Below are 19,673 nucleotides of genomic sequence, written 5' to 3' on the forward strand. Positions count from 1 at the left end.
GTGCATAATTGCGTATCATTTTGTCGAAAATTCACCTAATTCCGCACACTCCAATAATATGGCATTCTAAATTTGTCCAACCAGACATTAACGTCACCAAGATCGCAGAGGCTGGAGTGGGAGATGGAAGGTCTGATATTGCATCTATAAAGGCTTCATTATTGGAAAAGAGATGTAGAGTTTCTGGACCAAGACCCTTTAGAGATCCAAACAGGCAGCAACCTGTGGTGGCGCGTTCTAGTGTTTGCACGTCGCGTAGTTACGCGACGTGCCGGCGGCCATGTTTAGGCTGCGCGCGCATCGCGCATTGTGTGGCGCGAAAGATTAGACTACAGACGTGGCGCTCGGCGCTCTTTAGAGGCGATAATAAATAATTACATATACGCAAATCACACCAGGCTGCAGCGTCTTCATTGGGCAAGGCCCATACATTACAATGGCGACGAGGGTGGGATGCTATCCCTGGCATGCCACAGAGGAAGAACACTGCAGCAAAGGTCACCGAGGGAGACATCACCAAACCGGTGCACAGCAGAACCCCAGCAGCAAGCAGGATCGCGAAGCCAGAGGGACCAAAGGAGGCGCACGGTCAAGAGGGGACCAACAAGCCACCAACAGGTACCCTGCCCTAAAGAGCGTGGCAGAGCCCACTATCACCCAGAGGGTAGCATAATTAAGCTAAGGGGGGAGTGAACTAATCCCCAGGGAACAGAACAAAGCGCACCAAGCCACTCAACGGACTACATACAGGGATAACCGCGCTGGCTACCCCACAAAAGAGCGAGGGGGCCGACGCAGGTAGTCCCCGGTCCCACGCAGAGAAAGAGGAACAAGACCAGACACCCGGCAGCCCCAGAGGCCAAGAAAGCACACAATCCACGGTCAAGAGTGAGAAGATGAGTGCACAGGCAGGATACGCGATGGCGCCAGTGCAATTTCTGCCCAGGCCAGGTGAACCACTAATGAAGTGGGAGGACTGGCGAGAGTATATTGATAACTTCATAGGGGTATTTGGAAGACGAGAACGAGGAACAGTTCAACCCCAAGAGGAAAAAACGCATCCTATTGCTCAACCTAGGCCCAGAAGGTCTGAGAATCTATAAGAGCCTGGTACCAAAACAAAGAGGAAGCACTGACGTTGATGTATATGCCCACGCCATTGAGGACCTGAACGAACACTACAGGCCGGCGGTGTGCGTTTCTGTGGACAGGTTTAATTTTCAACAAAGGAAACAACGTCAAGGTGAGACGGTAGAGGAATACATGGCGGCCCTGAAGAGACTAGCATCCACGTGCAGATACGACAACTGGGAAGAGGAATTTATCAAGGATCAGGTAGTGATGCACACCACAAGCACGGGCGTGCAGGACAAGCTATGGGCCAGCGGGGACACAACACTAAAAGAGGTGATGGTGATCGTCAAGAGAGCAGAACTAGCGCGCAGGTGCGCGGAAGCAACGAAGAAGGAGACGGCGCCCAGCACCATGGTGAACAAAGTAGATGAAGAGGAGCCCCGCAGAGACTACAAGTACAAAGGGTCATCGGCGAAGGGACCCAATAGATGGCAAGGCAACCCAGGCCCCCCAGGAAAACAAACAGGGGGCAGCAAGAAATCATGCTACAGATGTGGGAGTTGGTCCTACGAGGCGCACAACAGGAAGTGCCCGGCATTCCGCGCCAAATGTATGTACTTCGGCATTGTGGGCCACTATGAGAAAGTATGTCGGAGGAAGGCTTCGAAGGGCATGGTGAAATACGTCGGACAAGAAAATGAAGAACAAGGCAAAGACACAGAAGAGGACGTTGTAACGGTACTCTGCATTTATGACCAAGTGCTGAGTGTAGATGGACAAGTGATGAGTGTGAACGGCAGAAGAACGATGAAACCCATCTTAGAAATGTCGATCGGGGGTGTACTGATAAAAGTGGTGGCCGACACAGGGTCGCCCTACACCATTGTCCAGAGAGCGGTGTGGGAGGAGAGTTTCGCCCCGCATCTCGGCCCGGAACTGGAGAAGCTGGACATCCACCCAGTCACGTACAATGGGGACCGCATTCCAATTGCAGGATTCAGACTATTAAAATTTGAGTTTAGAGGCGTTCGGCGTTCTGCAAGCTCTACATATCAGAGAGAGGACCCTCAGCCCTAGGTTGGCTGGACCAAGGCGACCTAGGCATCAAGCTAGATCCAGGCGGAAAGGAACAAATACTGCTTACTGAACTAGAAGAATGGCCCAACTTAGAGAAATGGAGAAGCGAGTACCCCAAAGTATTCGGGGGCACGGGGGGAAGGATGGAGAAGTTCTCCCACAAGATAATCCTGAAGGAGGATGCCACACCAGTCGCCCACAAGGTGAGGAATGTACCTCTGGCGGTGAGAGAAGCAGTACAGGAAGAACTGCAGGACTTAGAAAGGAAAGGGATCATCGAACGGATATATGTCGTTACAACGCGCGCGTTACAACGACCTACCATTACAACGCGGTTGTAACAACGCAAGTCGTTACAACGACTTGCGTTGGGGGGGCGCAAATTTAAAACATTTAAATTACTATTCCAACACCAGTCCCCGTGGATAGCAGGGAAGGTGTTGGGATAGTAAATTAAATGATTTACTATCCTCGAGCACCCCCTAGCGCAATGCGTTGTAACAACTTTCGTTGTTACAACCGCGTGGTAATAGTAGGTCGTGGTAACGCGTGCGTTGTAAACGTTGCGCACCTCATCGAACCCATCACATGCGCGGAATGGCTGGCGCCCTTGGTGGTAGTTATGAAACCAAACGGAAAGGTCAGGTTGTGTGTCGACCTGCGCGAATTGAACGAGAACATTGTGGTGGAGAAGTTCCCCTTGCCCAGAATCGAGGAAATGCTGGCCAGGACGAGGGGAATCCAGTGGTACTCCACTATAGACTTGACCTCAGCCTACCACCAGATTGCACTGCACCCAGAGAGTCGTAAACTAACATCATTCATCACCCCATTTGGGTGCTATCAGTTCTGCCGCATGCCGTTCGGACTGGCCTCGGCGGCTGCGGTGTTCCAGAAGCTGATGCACCAATTGTTTAAAGACACCGACGGCGTCCAATACTTCCAGGAAGACATCCTGGTGATGGGGCGAGACAAACCTGACCACGATGGGAAACTCAGCAAGGTACTGAAGATCCTAGAAGGGAAGGGCCTCACAGCAGAATGGTCCAAGTATCGGATAGGAATGGAGTCGGTGACCTACTTGGGACACGAAATAGGGGTACGAGGGGTGACCCCAAAAGCAGAGAACGTAAAGGCAATTTGTGAAGCACCACCGCCTACCAACAAAGAAGAAGTCAGGTCATTTTTGGGCATGGCGGAATATTATAGCAAGTTTGTGCAGCACTTTGCTTCCAAGACCCATCACATGAGACAGTTGACGAGAGACAGTACGGAGTTCCGTTGGTCAGAGGAAGCACAAGGGGAATTCGAAGTCGTCAAGAAAGAAGTGGCGGGAGCAGTACCCCTCCAAGGATATGACCCCCAAGGCTAGACGGTACTCACCACCGATGCCAGTGACAAAGGTCTGGGGCGGTATTGATATAAGATAGGGGACAAGGAAGAATGGAGACACTCAGCTTCGCGTCCCGCACACTGAGCGAGACAGAAAAGAAGTACAGTGTGATAGAAAAAGAAATGCTTGGCGTTGTGTGGGCAACGACCAGGTTTAGGCAGTTCTTATGGGGCACGCGATTCAGATGGAGAACGGATCATAAGCGCTTACTGAATGTGCTAACGTCCAGCGGCCATGCCAATGCAACGCCCAGGATCTCCAAAATGACCATAAAACTGTTGGAATTCCGATACGATGTGGAGTACGTCCGAGGCAGTAGGAACAGAGTGGCAGACTACCTGAGTAGAGCAGCGGCCATGGAGCAAGGCGGGGAAGATCAAGCAGGGGCAGAAGAGCTGGTAGCGCTCACGGAAGATCTGGAAAGAGTGATAGGAACCCAAGAATGGAAGAAAGCGTACGACGAAGACCAAGCCTTAGAATAGGTGAAAACGTACATTACAAAAGGATGGCCAGACAAAAGACAAACCGGTGAGGATCTCAAGCCATTCTACGAAATCAGGGATGAGTTATCGATGGACGACCAAAGAGTGTTTGTGTACAGAGGGGAGAAGGTCATTCCCCCAGCAGGCATCATCCCCAAGTTATTAAGCATGCTCCATGAAGGACATTTGGGGATAGCAAAAATAGAAATCAAGGACCAAGCAGAACTACTGGTGGCCTGGAATGGACGTGAGGGCCGAGAGACATGTTAGGGACTGCTCACAGTGCCAAGGAGCAGATAAAACACTCAAGCCTCTACACCCGGCCATAGGCATGTTTGACCCTCCGCTGAATCCATGGGAGGACTTGTCAGTGGACATCCTGGGTCCGATTCTAGATGTACACGGAGTCCAAAAGTATGTGTGCGTCCTAATGGATAGGTACTCAAAGTGGCCGGAGTTGAAGGTAGGGAAAGCGATGGACACAGACACCATCATAAAGTTCTTGTCAGACACCTTTGTGAGGGAAGGCATCCCAAAATCCATTTTGAGTGACAATGGCCCCCAGTTCAGATCGGAAAAATGGAGTGACTTCATGCAGAGAAATGGACTAGTGGAGCGATTTAACAGAGTGGTGATGAGCTCGGTCCAAGCGGCTATCTCCAACAACAAGGACTGGGAAAGGGAGATATGGCACATGGTGTGGGCGTACAGGATCACCCCCGCAGGGACTGGATATAGCCCCTTCCAGATATTGAGGGGCCGCGAACCATTCACCCGAGACAATCGGGTATGGAAAGAAAAAATCATAACGAGTGAGTGGTCTCCTGCTGTGGTGCGAGCCAATTTGGAAAAAGCACAAGCCATTTACTCGAGACATTATAATAACCGGAAAAATGTGAAAGAGGCAGAACTGGAAAAAGGGTGAATGGGTGCGAGTAAAGTTGGCCACCCTACAAAGGAAAGGAGACAGTAAATACAGCAAGCCCATGCAGGTCAAGGAGGTGCTAGGCAGAGCGGCCCTGTTAAGCGATGGAAACGTGTGGTCACAGGATCGCATGGCGAGGTGCAACAGAGTTGTAAGATGGGACCAAGGTGGAGCAGACCTAGAAGACATGGGAGAAGGAAACGAAGAGCAAGAAGTCAGGAGAGGAGAACAGCGAGAAGAGAGAACGGAGGACAGCAACCAAAGGACTGTGAGTGCTAGAGACACGACGAGTCCAGACAGTGGCGTCACTAGGAGGGTGCGGGGGGTGCGGACCGCACCGGGTGACACCATCTCATGGGGTGACACGGTTACGCTGCAGCCTCACCTCACATCTGCTCTGCTTTGCTTTATAATGAACCCTGGGCCTAATAAAACGTTGACACTTATGGTCAGTAATTCTGATTCTCTCTGTACGTGATGTGCATCGTGAGTGAGTCCACACGGACTGCCTGCGTGTGGATGTAAAAATGTGTTGCCAAGTATCACGTTCCCACATTGGCTGCAATACCAGCATTTTTTAATGCAGGTATAAATACGTGGTGCCACAGAAACTTATCTTCAGAATTTCTCCGATATTCTTATACCGTGTGTGCACGAATAAGGGTTTGTGTGTGAAAACAGTTTTGAAATAGGCTTCTTGGTCCAAGACTTCCCATTTGCGTGAAATTATTTTTTTCTAATTTGGCAGCCTGGTGAGAGAACTTCTACACGATAACGTCTCTCTTTTGCTTCTGGATCGTTATGTCGATGATACAAAATATTTGTGGCCGGGCTTTCTGAGTTGTGCAGTCCTTGGCAGAATCTAGTTTTTCCAGAGGATATCCTCGTTTGATATAGCTCTTTGCATTTTGGTCACTGAAAAATACGCAACTGAAAACATTGATTGATTCCATGGACCTGTTAATAATGAATATCTGTTCATGGGACATAGTAAAGTGTATCGGAGCTTTTATTTTATAGCTATAAAGAACAACCAGGAGGAGGCACTAATATAACAATATCTGATGTTGAGTTCTTTGGGACAAAAATTCACAGAGAGCATGGAAACCCCTCCCATACACGGGCTCAGGCATGTGACCGCTCTTCTTCGCTATGAAGGCCAGCACTGAATCAAAACCACACATGCACGTACACACAATCAAACCCAAGTAACATTCCACCTACAGCAAGCCAGGACTTTTGACTTTGTCAATGGCTGGTAGTTGCATAAGATTAAAAAAAAGCAGCAACTATGGCTCAGTTGCATATAATATTGAAAATGCTTCAGTTTTGAAATGATGAGACTGGAAGTACTATAGCGAGCCTCTTTGAAGTTACAACAGAGGCAGTGAAGGGCGGTACTGCTGTTGAGTTAAGATTTTTTTTTTTTAACCAGGGCTGAGGGCAAAAATGGAGAGCCCGATAGAGACCTGTTGCAGCATGTGATTTTTAGAACTGCCGGTGCTGAGCACTTGCAGAACCTGACCCACTTAAAGCCCTGCAGACAACCTCTGGGCAAAGCTAGTTAACTGTTAACATTCTTTTACTGATCCTTGTAACTGACAAACGTCATAGGAACTCACTGGCCGCCACCAGAATCATGTTTGCAATCTTCACCCCTCTCTTTTCCGTCTCTTATAAGAGCTGCTCGACTTTAAGCCACGAACGTTAGGGCCATGGGCATTGACAAATCCAATCAGATTGTACAATATTATCAAAACATGATATAACGAATCAATGATTCGTTATATCATGTTTTGATAATATTGTACAATCTGATTTGATTCTTCAATCATGTACTGTTTTGTTGTCGCAAAGATTTAATTGTGAATATATTCAAAACATGTATTTACTAATCTGATTCCCAAAGTCTTTGTTGAATTCGTGTTTAAGTGAATAATTATTGTGTTGAAACCTTAGGGACTAGTTGCTGTGCGCATCGATAGATCATGGAGTTTTCTTCGTACCCATTTGAGTGACAATCTTTAGGAATCTGCCTGCCCCCTCTCAACCCCTGCCTACAATGTGCAGACAGGGGGTGAGATGGTGCAGGCAGGGGGTGAGATGGTGCAGGCAGGGGGTGAGATGGTGCATGCATGGGGTGAGATGGTGCAGGCGGAGGGGAGATGGTGCGGACAGAGGGAGAGATGGTGCAGGCGGAGGGGAAATGGTGCAGGCGGAGGGGAAATGGTGCAGGCGGAGGGGAAATGGTGCAGGCGGAGGGGAAATGGTGCAGGCGGAGGGGAAATGGTGCAGGCGGAGGGGAAATGGTGCAGGCAGAGGGAGAGATGGTGCAAGCAGAGGGAGAGATGGTGCAGGCAGAGGGAGAGATAGTGCAGGCGGATGGGGAGATGGCAGAGGGGAGATGATGCAGGCAGAAGGGAGATGGTGCATGCAGAGGGAGAGATGGTGCAGGCAGAGGGAGAGATGGTGCAGGCAGAGGGAGAGATGGTGCAGGCAGAGGGAGAGATGGTGCAGACAGAGGGGGAGTTGGCGGAGGGGAGATGGTGCAGGCATAGGAGTAGATGATGCAGGCAGAGGGAGAGATGGTGCAGGCGGAGGGGGAGATGGCAGAAGGGAGATGGTGCAGGCGGAGGGAGAGATGGTGCAAGCAGAGGGAGAGATGGTGCAGGCAGAGGGAGAGATGGTGCAGGCAGAGGGGAGATGGTGCGGACAGAGGGGATATGGTGCGGACAGAGGGAGAGATGGTGCAGGCAGAGGGAGAGATGGTGCAGGCAGAGGGAGAGATGGTGCAGGCAGAGGGGATATGGTGCAGGCAGAGAGTGAGATGGTCCATGCGGTAAGTTGTGAGGTGGTGACACCATGAGTTACCCGCACCGGGTGACAACAACCCTAGTGACGCCACTGAGTCCAGAAGGAAGCGCGGCTGCGCTTGGAGGTGGAGAGATGAACGAGAGGACTCAGGAGAGGAATACCCCACCTACCCCGGTAAGATTGACTCGGAGGGGTAAAGAGGTGGTCAAGTCAGCGATGTTCAGAGACTTTGTTATGAACGACGGACTGTGACTTAACAGTTTCATTGTTGGGAAAAAAGGGGAGATATGTGGTGGCGCGTTCTAGTGTTTGCACGTCGCGTAGTTACGCGACGTGCCGGCGGCCATGTTTAGGCTGCGCGCGCATCACGCATTGTGAGGCGCGAAAGCTTAGGCTACAGACGTGGCGCTCGGCGCTCTTTAGGGCCGATAATAAATAATTACATATACGCAACTCACACCAGGCCGCAGCGTATTCATTGAGCAAGGCCCATACATTACACAACCACAACCTGATGCTCTTTACCTGGGCCCCCGGGCTGGAAGAATGTAATTCTTTGTTTTACGCGGATATGCTTTATGGACAGTTAACCCTGATCCAATTACAGGCCCACTCCCTAGGTTCAGTGAGAAGTATACACCTAATGATCTGGTGACCTTAGACCAATGAAAAGCCTCATCCTAGTTTACTTTAGTGTGGGGGGGGGGGGGGGGGTAAAGGGGCATGGTCACGAGTATGAGGTTTACAAATTGCGTGGGAGGAAGAAGAGGAAAGACTGAGCTCCTCTGACCTGGCCTGGTCTCCAAGCATTAGACTGACGTCAATACACGTTTAAACTTTAGTCCTCTCATCCAGGTGAGAAAAACACTATCTTCCCTTTCAAATTCAACAGCTGAACTTTTAAAGAAAACAATGAAAGCTATCAGGGCAAAGATACAATCTATAACCTTATGGGCAATATTTGCTTTGCCACGGTTAAAATACGCCTTTCTTTGGAAAGCACATCTTGCCCATATATCTGTATTGTTCATTATTCTTAAAGCTGTAATAAAAATAAAACACTGGAGTCGTCCAAATAAGTTTTCCAAAAGTTTTGTTAGCTTTTGACTGTGCTCCATCACAATAGTTCGCCAATATCACTGCACCCTAGTGATTAACAATAGCAAGCTGGATCATTTGGGGTTATTAAAAGGGCGGTTTTCTTTTTGCAGTGCCACACTATGAAGGGAAACAAAAAAATACAATGTGTTCTAACTTGGCCGGCCAAACGCTGGACGTTTATTGAATACATCACCAGCTTTAGGAAGTGGTGCACCACAATCCTCTTTCTCTTGCCTCAATCTAATTTAATTTTGCCCATTGGGTGTTGGAGTCATGCCCAACCTATTCCCTCTGAAGGACTCTACAACTGATCAGCGTTGCTTATGCCACATGTTTCCAGAGAGGCTAAATATAACAGGAAAAATACTAACTTTGCATAACTGATAGCCTAGCTATGAATTTATTTTCAATGCGCCTGCAGAGTACCCAACTCTGTTCAGCAGCAACTTTGCACTGTGGCCTCTGGTCCACCACACAGTGCCATCTTTATCATTTGCACAAGTGCTTAAGTGCCATCCCTCTGTTGCTAGCGGCGTCTGTTAACCGCAATATCGCTTCTCTCAACAACTGGGCTTTTATTAGCTTCTCGGGTGTGGTGGCAGACGGTTCACTTCCTCCCCCGCACTCCACGCAGGGTGTCTCGGGCAAAAACACCTACATCTTGCTAGTATTTCTATCTTCTTTTGAAGTATTATGTGGCTAGGGATTTCCTCTTATTATTTGTGTTCTTAACAGGTTTTATTTTGTCATACTAACAGAATTCGGTTTCCTTTTTTGGGGAGCGCCAAGTTATACCACGGCCATTTCTCCGTCCAGTATTACCATGCCTGCAATGATCACTATCACCCTCTCCCGCCCCTCCACCCCCCATCCCGAGGTGCCGATATTTCTTCCCAAATGTTGCTCAGTCAATCTTACTTGTGTGTTTAGGGGGCGCAAAACCCGCTCCCTTTGTGCGGCACTCACAGGTGCTATTTTTCCATCTGTAGCAGGACCACACAGGCCCTATCTGCAGGCTCCCCGACTGCTCCGCCCGGATCGCTTAACTGCCTGTCAAACCCGGCCTCCACGGGCTCCAGCCACCGTGGTGAATTGCCAGCTTGCCCGTCTGGCCGGTCCGGCCGCGAGTGAGGGCATTGTTTGGGGTTTGCAGATCTACAGTTACGTAAATCAATAAATCTGTTAGAGGACAGTCATATTTAGACTTTAAAATTACCTTCCGTTCAGAGCCATGCGTGCTGCTCTCCCGGTCGGACCGATGGAAGCAGGGTGAGCCTCCTTCGCTCCAATATTACTCGCCTTTTGCTAAAAATATTCAATCTGCTCAGTCTGCAATGCCTTTCTTTGCGGAGAAATACAGTGAAAGCACTTGGATAAGTCAGCTTGTAGTGGGACAGAAGTGTAGCATGCAGAGGCGGGCAGGCCTGGGCAGTAGATGCAGCTGCGGCCAGCAAAAGGAAACCGAAAGCAGGAGCTAGACACAGGAAAGGAAGGCAGAGTGGGTGTGTTCGTGACTGTAAAAAGAAATGAAAGGAACTTAGATCAAATTACCCACCCACCTCTCCCGCCTGGAGCAGGGTTGGAAGGCGGGACTCGGAGGCGTGTTCTCTTTTGTGAGTGATCGCTTGTTTTTCTCATGGACAAAAACCGACTTTTGTACTGGATCGAATATGCCCTGTCCCTAGTCAACACAAGATTCCGCAATCTCACACTATGGAGTCAAATAAATCCCCGATGTTTGTTATTCAGTAAGATTATATCAAAAGTCCATGAATCAGACCACTACAGGCCTGAAGGGAATGAAAATCTGTCTTGGTTGAGAAATGTAGACCTGATTTTTCCCTTTTGATGATTAGACATAAAAACAGCAACTACATAAAACAAGCATTGGCAAATCTAATATTTCTGCCATTGGTCATCACCCTTTTTGGCTTTACCAGATCTTGTTTTGTTGTGTCATGGTTTTTGCAAGTCTTTATTGTTGGGGAGATGCATGTCCACGTCAATCTAAAAGAACATTGCCAAAGGCCAAAATAATCTTTTTGTCACAAAAAAGCACACATTATCATAGTACTCACAAGCACTGACAGGAGCTGTTTTGTGTGTGTGGATAAGCTCCCTGTGAAAGGGCAACATGCTGTAACCCACAGTGAAGTCAGGCAATGGCGGAAGTGGGCTGACCCATTGCCCCATGATACATGCTGGAGTGGATGAAAGAAACATGAATGACAACACACTAATGGATGAAGTCTGGTCGAAAACCCTTTATGTATCTAACTTACACGCATAATTTTAGTAAAAACAAAAAGGTCGTAGCTAACACCAGCCTTTTGCCTTTGCAAATCCTTTTTTGTAATGTCTTTGTAAATCTTTATTATCAATAGATGGAGAGGGTTGAAGATAACAGATAGAATAAACAGCACAGCTTCGATTTGTAATCTAGTAGCTAAATATGTATTTAAGCATGGCATACAAGTGCACTGAAAGGAAACTACAAAGCCATACAAGCAGGATATACAGACTCAATTGTGTTACAAGTATAACAAGTCCTCAATGAAATACATACAAGCATGACATGCAGGTGTGTAGTTAGAAATGCAGTGCATTGCATGCAAACTAAGAAGAGGATACTTTTATAAAGTACAGTTTGAAATGGTTCACTTTCTGGCATGCTGTGAAATAGAAAAAGTTAGATAAACATAGGCTACTCTGAAAAGAATTTACTACAGCATTATCAGTTCTTATCTCCCACTAATGCTGAAAGTGCCCTCTGTGTGAAGAGCTGGTAGAAAGTGTTTTGCTATCGCATGGCTCCAAACACAAATGCAAGATTAAAGTAATATTAAAGTGAAAATATGAACACTGGCACTGAAGGAAATAACCTTGTGTGCTGTGCTTCTTGTGAAAGAGCAAAATGCAGTCACTCAAACTGAAGTTAGCCAATGGCTGAAGTATGTTTACCCATTGCCCATACTGTATGCTGTAGTGGGCGGAAGCAATATGTGAATGACAACGAATGTATAACGTTACAACGCATACATTCACAATGCATACCATCACGACGCAACTTTTACAACGCAGGATCCATTACAACGCATGCCATTACAACGCAGATATTACAACCCATGCCATTACAACGCAAGTATAGGTAAGTATATAATTTTATTAACATTAATTTAATTTTAATTACAATCTTTTAAATAATTTATTTAAATTAATTTTTATTTGTATTTAATAAAATTTAAATTTACTTTTCTAAATCCAAGGGGGTGTAAAAGTAGGGTAAGTGGTGGATAGTGTAGGGATTAAAATTACTATTCTAACTCCAGGGGGGTGTAATAGTAGGGTAAGTGTTGGATAGTGTAGGGGTAAAAATTACTATTCTAACTCCAGGAGGGTGTAATAGTAGGGTAAATGCTGGATAGTGTAGGGGTAAAAATTACTATTCTAACTCCAGGGGGTTTAATTAAAATACATTTAATTTTAATTAATTAATTTAAATAAAATTAAATTTACTTATTCAAATTTATTATAAAACATTAAATTATAAATATTTTAAGAAAATTAATTTAAAAATAAACTAATAATATTTAAATTAAATACTTACCCATACTTACGTTGTAATGGCATGCGTTGTAATAGCATCTGCGTTGTAATGGCATGCATTGTAATGGCATGCGTTGTAATGGATCTTGCGTTGTAAAAGTTGCGTTGTGATGGTAGTGCGTTGTAAAAGTTGCGTTGTGATGGTGGTTTCCCGACACAACAGACCAATGGATGAGGAGAGCAAGTTGAAAGCCCCTTTGATTAAGTGTATTATACAAATGATTTTTAGTAAACGTTAAATGTCTAGTCTAACGCCAGACCTAAAAAAACAGTTAAAAAGTATTTGAGAGCTGTCTAAATTTCAAAATGATTATTAGAGGAAACAAAGGGACAACTGCAATATTACAAAATAATATTGACGGTTATTCATGAATTCTTTTTAACTTATCAGCTGGTAGCTGTTTTCAAACACCGAAACGTAAACAAATTGCTGGTATTTTTTCTTGGACAAAGGTAACCCTATGTGTGTCAACTGTTTACGTTGCAAAACACTGAAAAGTTACTGACTCCCAGGTTTGGGAAGTAGGTAGTGGTTCAGAGAACCACTGACTACTCTCACTCAAGTTTTACAAACTGCAAAATCTTTTTTATATATATAAAGCAGACCAGTTTCCCATCAGAAACACTGGCTGCATAAAAAAAAAAAAATGTTTACATGTTGAAATACATTAACAGAAATCGTGGTCTGTTGTTCTTTGCAGGCTACCATTCACGTGAAGGTGGCCAATTGGAGGGAATTGCAATGTGCGTCTGTGGTTATGCAACTATCTCTGAATCTTTATTTTATGAACCGGCTATTAGTATGTGGGTCGGTTTGCAAAATAGTTTACTGGCTTCAAAAAGGCCGTTTGCAATTTGCAAGCGGTTTTTGCAATCAGCACATTAGTAACTCTGGCCTGAAGTGTCAAGATTGTACCCATAATCGAAGAGGGGTCTAGAGGTTGCACCAATCCCTAAACAAATATCCAATATAAAGTACTGCAATGTCTCACCATCATCCTTCCCACAAACCGCTTGAAGAAGCTATTTCTGTTGAGCAGCTCCGGCATTTGTCTATTAAACGCGTATAGAGATGTAGCAAGTCGCATGTAATAAGGACATTTGAGACAGACTTTAATACAAGGATCCCTGGCTTCTCTGTAGTATAATAGGATACACTGAACTAAAACAACCAGAATGCAAAGTGGAAAAAGAGCTTGACTCAGCGCGAGCTACTCAGTCATGGAAAGGTGGCATAGGGAAATTTGCGAGTTCAGCAACTGTGGAACCTTTGGCCGTACTTGGGGAGAGGAAATAGCTGTAAGGAAAAGCTGCTGTTTGCACCGGTGTCGAGTCAGGCAATTATGAAAGAGAGAGGCCGCTATCAACAAATGTGTTAGTTAAGAGAGTGTTCTTATCCTACCGTGTTAGAGACAGGGTGATAACGGACGGGGCTTTACACTGAAATCAGGTTGCACACAGCGTGGCAAGTACGCTTGAAGTTATTGAATATGGAAGATACACGGTACCCCCGAAACGTAGTTTCGAGCGGGAATAGGAAGGGGGCGCCACTGGCTGAGATTACTGCGCCGCAGGCGGAGAAAGATAAAGACGGTGGGTCGGAAGTGCAGCGAGTAAACGCTCTTGTTCTGCAGCACTTGCAGGAGACACGGGACGGGAAACCCCCCACGAGAGGCCGCGAAGAGACGGCGAGGAGAACTGAAAACAACTTACCTCATGTCTGACTGCTCGCGGCCGGCGTCAGAGACTGGTTGGTGCCGAGTTGAGGTGCTGCGCGTTCAGCTGTCGCCGGTGTCTCTCTTGTCGGGGGAGCGGGTCTCTGCAGCGGCCTGTGGTCTGCTTCTTTCTTGGTTAAGGACCTTCTCGTCGGACCCTTGTTTCTTCGGAGCGGCAGGTTTCCCCTCCTCACAGGCAAGAGGAAAAGAAATTAGAAGCAGCACATGAAGGCGGATCCTTCACTTCCTCAATCCAGAAACCCTCAGTCTGCCAGGCCAGGGCTGCTCGCGCAGCACACACCCCCTCCGACATGAAAGCTATCGGAATGCAGCGGCCGCATACATGGACATGTTATGAAATTGCACGTTTTGTCGCGTTTAGGCACTGCTGTCACTTGGTTCTCAGTCCGTAGTGTTTGTTGACCAACAGTACTAGTCACGTCGGAATTTGTAGACTTTTAGTACGACACGTGAAACTACAGGTCCCACAATGCGTAGTGCTGCTCTCTTGAAAAATAAGAGCGACTGACATTTTTATTTCATAGGAAACCAACGTATATCTCTTAGAGCTTCTTGACAAATAGAGTAGGCTGTGTACGGTTTTTCGCGGTGTCCGCCACCAATTAAATAGCACAGATTACTTTCGGTTTATTAGGGCGTCTTCTTAGATGGCAGAGAATTTCCACCATTTAAACTAATGGAAACGGACATTGCAAACATAACAACCATAGCTGCCAATATTTCAGACTGTGTGGCATTTTCATAATTTCAGTGTAATTATGAGTGACATTTCAACGACTATGAGTGACACTTTCTCGCAAGCAAAATCAAGGAATGAAGAGAGGGCATAGGCTGTCTGTGAGGGATAGGTAAGATGGCGGCTGCTTGAGTCAGCCGTGTGGCAACTCCCTGACCTAATGAAGAATGGTAGCAACATGAACTGAGATTGAGGGACCCCTTTTTATATTTCATACCCCAGAGATGTTATCGGAAGCCACCATATCTCCAATTCTCACAGTACCTCACTCACATCTTTGTTCAAATCACTGAAGGATCGCCTCATGCAGGGATGAATTGCTTCGTGCACTGCGGCAGCTGCTGTTCGAGGTTGTAGAGACTGTCGAGACTGCTAAGGGTGCCTGCTGCTTCCCTTGCCCCAAGAAATGGGCCCTAGGATTACCGATGGGGGCAACGCAAGAGAGAAGGCTCATGCTGCAGCATCAGCTGCCCCCCGAAGTGTAGGTCACCAGTGGAGTCCCATCTCAGTGCTAAGGCCAGAGCAAATATGTTGGGCCAGACACAGAAGAATGGTCGGAAGTTTGCCTCTGATGTCTCTGGGACCCAGATGAAAACTGCGGGAGAGAGGAAGCGCAAAGGCGGTGCTGCGCCTCAGCAACGCCTGCTCAGCTCATCAGTTCTTGAGCTGTTGCATGCTTCTACAGGGGGAGAGTGTCACTCCCTCAAACCGCCACCATCATGAGGAATCCCTCAACGCTTCTCAGGCAGCTTTACGGGAAGAGTGGAATTCACGGTGCACAAGAGGTGTCAGTGATTCAAATGAGACTCCAGCCCAGAACGAGCAAAGCAAGGAGGCTGAAAGCAAAAAGGTAATTGCACCTATACCTAACTTTACTAAAGTGAATAATGGAGGGAGTTATTCTCAGCCTGATTTGCAGAGTCAGGAGATGGGGCTGGCAGGTGAAGGCGCAGACTTGTCTAGCTTGGCAGGGGCTCAGCCTTTTGGGCAGGTGGGGGACGACGACTCTCACAATGAGGCTAATGTACAGAAGAATCCCCAGAAAATGCAGCAGTCGATGGTACACCCTACTGGTCTAACCCTCAAACTAAATGAGCAAGACATTGAGACCAATGACTGTTTTTTTCTTTGTTGGATGAGGCATGGTCGGCAGACAGGTCTGAGATGGACTCACTAACTGAATCTAGTGAGAATGAAAGTATATCTGATATAAGTAAAGCTGACCAGGTGGTTACAGCCTGTAAAGAAGCTAGGAATCCAGGGCAATCTGATCCAGACAAGAAAGATCTTAAGTGGGACTACCTACCCACGGAGCAACTGCTTGGTACCTCAATAACCCCCTCCCCCCAAGATACACCTACCTTAATACCTCCGACCTTGGAAACCATTCTCCTACCATGAGGAACCCAACGGGACAGTCGTCGATCACAGGCAGCTATGCGAAAGCTTCATGGATCAGTTAGAAAAATTGCAGCGACATGTAGTGCCATTGGAGAGTGGTTGTCTAACCTCGAAACCAGAGCAGAGGTTCTTGAAAGCGACCTGGCTGATACCCGAGAGCAGACGCCGGCTCATGAGGCACAATTGGTCGATATACAGTGGAAACTGGAGGATCAAGAAAACCGCCAACGCCACAATAATTTACAGGTCCTTGGTGTCCTGGAGGGCAAGGAAGGATCTGACACTCGTACATATGTGGCGGACATGTTGGCTAAAGCATTTCCAGATTTTGAAGGCTGTAACTGGTCTCTGTAAGTACAGAGAGCCCTTTGGGTGCCATTTAATCTGAAACAACCAGTTAGACCAGATATTAAGCCCCGTGCTATCCTAATCTATGTTGGTAACTTTCTTTTGCAACAACCCATCTAGGAGAAGGCCAGACATGATGCTAAATGAAATGGGGGAGATTTCTCTTTCTTCGTCAAGCCAGACCATTGCCATTTTACAGTTGAGAGACGCTGTCATCTGTGACAGTTGATTAAACCATTTCAGGATAAGGGGGCCCAAGCCTTTTTGTTAAATCCGGCGCTCCTCAAAGTGATTCAAGGGGGTCAAACCCAGTGCTTTACCTCAGAGATTAAGGCACCAGAATTTCTAGAGGGGCTGGTGTTCAAATGTTAATAGAAATATCAGGGGAAAGGGGCCTGTGCGGGATCTGGTATTAATATCTGAGGGATATATTCTTTTCTTTATTCCCCTTTGGGGTTTTCTCCTCTCTTCTCCTTTCTTTTTTGGTTGTCATGGTCACTGTCTTAGACAGATTAGTAATGGTTGGAGGGCTAGTCAGGGAGTCTGCTTTCATCAACCACAGACTGATCGTTGGTCTGGAAGCTTATCTGTATTGGGTGGCTAGGTAGGTTCACTGTTTAGAGGGAAGGGCAAGAGTAGGGAGCTGCTGGGTTGGGGGTGGTTGCGAAAGAGGGGTTCATAGGGTGTAGGGCACCAAAAGGGATGGAGAATCTTGAGAGAGAGCAAAATAAGTCTTGTGAAAGGATTCAATCGGGCATGCAATTGGGAGTACAAAGAATGGCAATACCTTTTTTATTTTGGTAATGGGTAAGATATATGTTCAATTATTGTGGGGGGCCTAAATGAAAAGACCAAATGAGTAAGAGTGGTTGAGGTTCTAAGATCCCAAGGTGCCAACATAATTTGTCAACAGGAGACACATATCCCATGGGGTAAGCAGGATATCCTGATGATTAAAGGCTACACCTCAGCGGCTTGCTCCACTCAAACCTCTACTATAAGGGGGTTGCTCTCCATATTAGAAACAGTATTGGACCTGTAAAACCAGTACTGGAGGATAAGTGGGGCAGGTGGGCGGTTGTTCTGTTACCCATGGTGCTGACAGTTTGCACCATTTATGGGTCAACCAGGATGACCCGAATGTTTTTAATGATATGGAGGTCGAACTGGCATCCTGGCCAGATCTGCCAGTAATATGTGGGGATCTGAATATAAATCAGGAGGCGAGTGGGTCAAAACCTGGAAATATTATGGTATGAAACCACAAGTACACAAGGCAAGGCCTTGGCTGCTTTAAAAGCCAGTTACGATTTGATTGATGTTTGGGCAGCTAAGAATCCTACTGATCCAGGGTACACATATTTTTCATGTCTGCATTAGAAGTTTGCTAGACTAGACTATTTCCTGGTCTCTTCCTCTATGCTCACTAAAGTGGGAATTAAGAAGTTACCTACATCTCTGTCTGACCATAACCCCTTAATCATCCAAATGGTAATCAAAGTGGCTGCTCAGACCCAGTCCAAGTAGACATTTGATAGAAAACTGTTCTCCAATAATTAATTTGTCCAACACATTAGGCATAGGGCGGTACACTACTTTGACACAAACCGCTATAGCACCTCTTGTGGAATGGTTTGGGACCGCTTTAAAGCTGGCTTAAGGGGGGAGGTCATCAGCTGTGTGGGAAGGAGCAGGAAATGGCAAAAGGATGAAATTAATTGCCTGATCGGAAGGCTAGCTTCCCTAGAAAAAGATCACACTCTAGCAATAAGCCATAGACAGGAAGAGACTGAATTGATGCTGTGACAAGAAATAGTGGTGGCAAAAGCTGAAATTGGTACCTATTATAGCAAGAGGATCACCGAATAATTTCAGGCGCATAAAAATGTAAGTTATGAATATAGAGAATCTGTGGGAAAGTTGTTAGAGCTGCGCACAAGGCAGAAGCTAGTCATGAATAACATCTCTGGCATTAAAGGGAATGATAGACGGTATGTCACAGATTTAAAGGATATCATCAATGTCTTAGAATTTTTTATCAGGATTTATATCATCAGGACAACCTTAGCTCCACCTTTATTAATGAGATATGAAAAGCTACAAGTGTCCAACAAGGGGTTGATGATGCGATAAGACAGGAGATGGAAGCAAGTATTACACTTGAGGTAGTTCTAAATGCTCTACATTGGATGGTCTCAGGAATAGCGGCAGGGCCAGATAGAATTCCCCATCGAGATATATAAAGCATTACAGGCTGAGATAGCCCCTTTACTTCTGGATCTGTTCTTAGATGTACAGCAAAGTGGGGTCCCCCTGGAATCCTGGCAAGAAACAGAAATGGTTATAATTTTAAAGAAAGATAAACGCCCAGATAATCCCCCGTCCTATTGGCCCCTATCCCTAATAAATTCAGATGCCAAGCTATATTCGAAAATCTTTGCAACCCATTTAGGTAGGATCGTATCTCATCTAGTCTCTCTGTAGCAACATGGCTTTATACCTTTTAGGGGGCATGACCGACCATATCAGGTGTGCCATAGCTTTATTTGATATAGCAGATGAAACAGGAGAAAAGATGGCTATGATCCTCGTGGACACAGAAATGGCCTTTGACTGGGCGTCATGGCAGTACTTATGGGAAAATTTGGCTCAAAAGGGGTTTGGCCCAAGCTTTATAATGGCCATATGTGCAGTGTATTTCAAACCTTATGCCAGGCTAAGAATAATGGGCAAGGAATCGGGTAGTATTAAGGTGCCAGGGGGACAAGGCAGGTGTGTCCCTGCTCCCCAATTTTATTTGCCCTATATATTGATCCATTTATTCAGTAAATCCTCCAAAATCAGATAATAAAGCCAGTGTATGTTAATAGATTTGACACCAAAGTAATGCCACTCCGATGACATCGCCATATTGACTTCGGACCCAAAAGCAGCAACAGCAGAAATAGAAAGCTTGGCCGGGGAATATGGCCGGAAATCA

At 46.4% G+C, this 19,673-nt stretch overlaps 1 protein-coding gene across 1 annotated transcript in view; it reads right to left on the reverse strand.

Moving 5' to 3' along the window:
* The window catches only part of LRRK1 (leucine rich repeat kinase 1), a 758,414-nt gene extending 744,129 nt beyond the window's left edge, over positions 1 to 14,285 (reverse strand). The window contains exon 1 of the mRNA XM_086958057.1: positions 14,186 to 14,285. The gene's annotated coding sequence lies outside the window, so the exon portion shown is untranslated. The remainder of the gene's footprint in view (positions 1 to 14,185) is intronic.
* Between the last annotated feature and the right edge of the window lie 5,388 nt (positions 14,286 to 19,673).

Source organism: Lissotriton vulgaris, chromosome 2_1 (assembly GCF_964263255.1).
Source record: "Lissotriton vulgaris chromosome 2_1, aLisVul1.2, whole genome shotgun sequence".
In the NCBI taxonomy this organism is placed as follows: Eukaryota; Metazoa; Chordata; class Amphibia; order Caudata; family Salamandridae; genus Lissotriton; species Lissotriton vulgaris.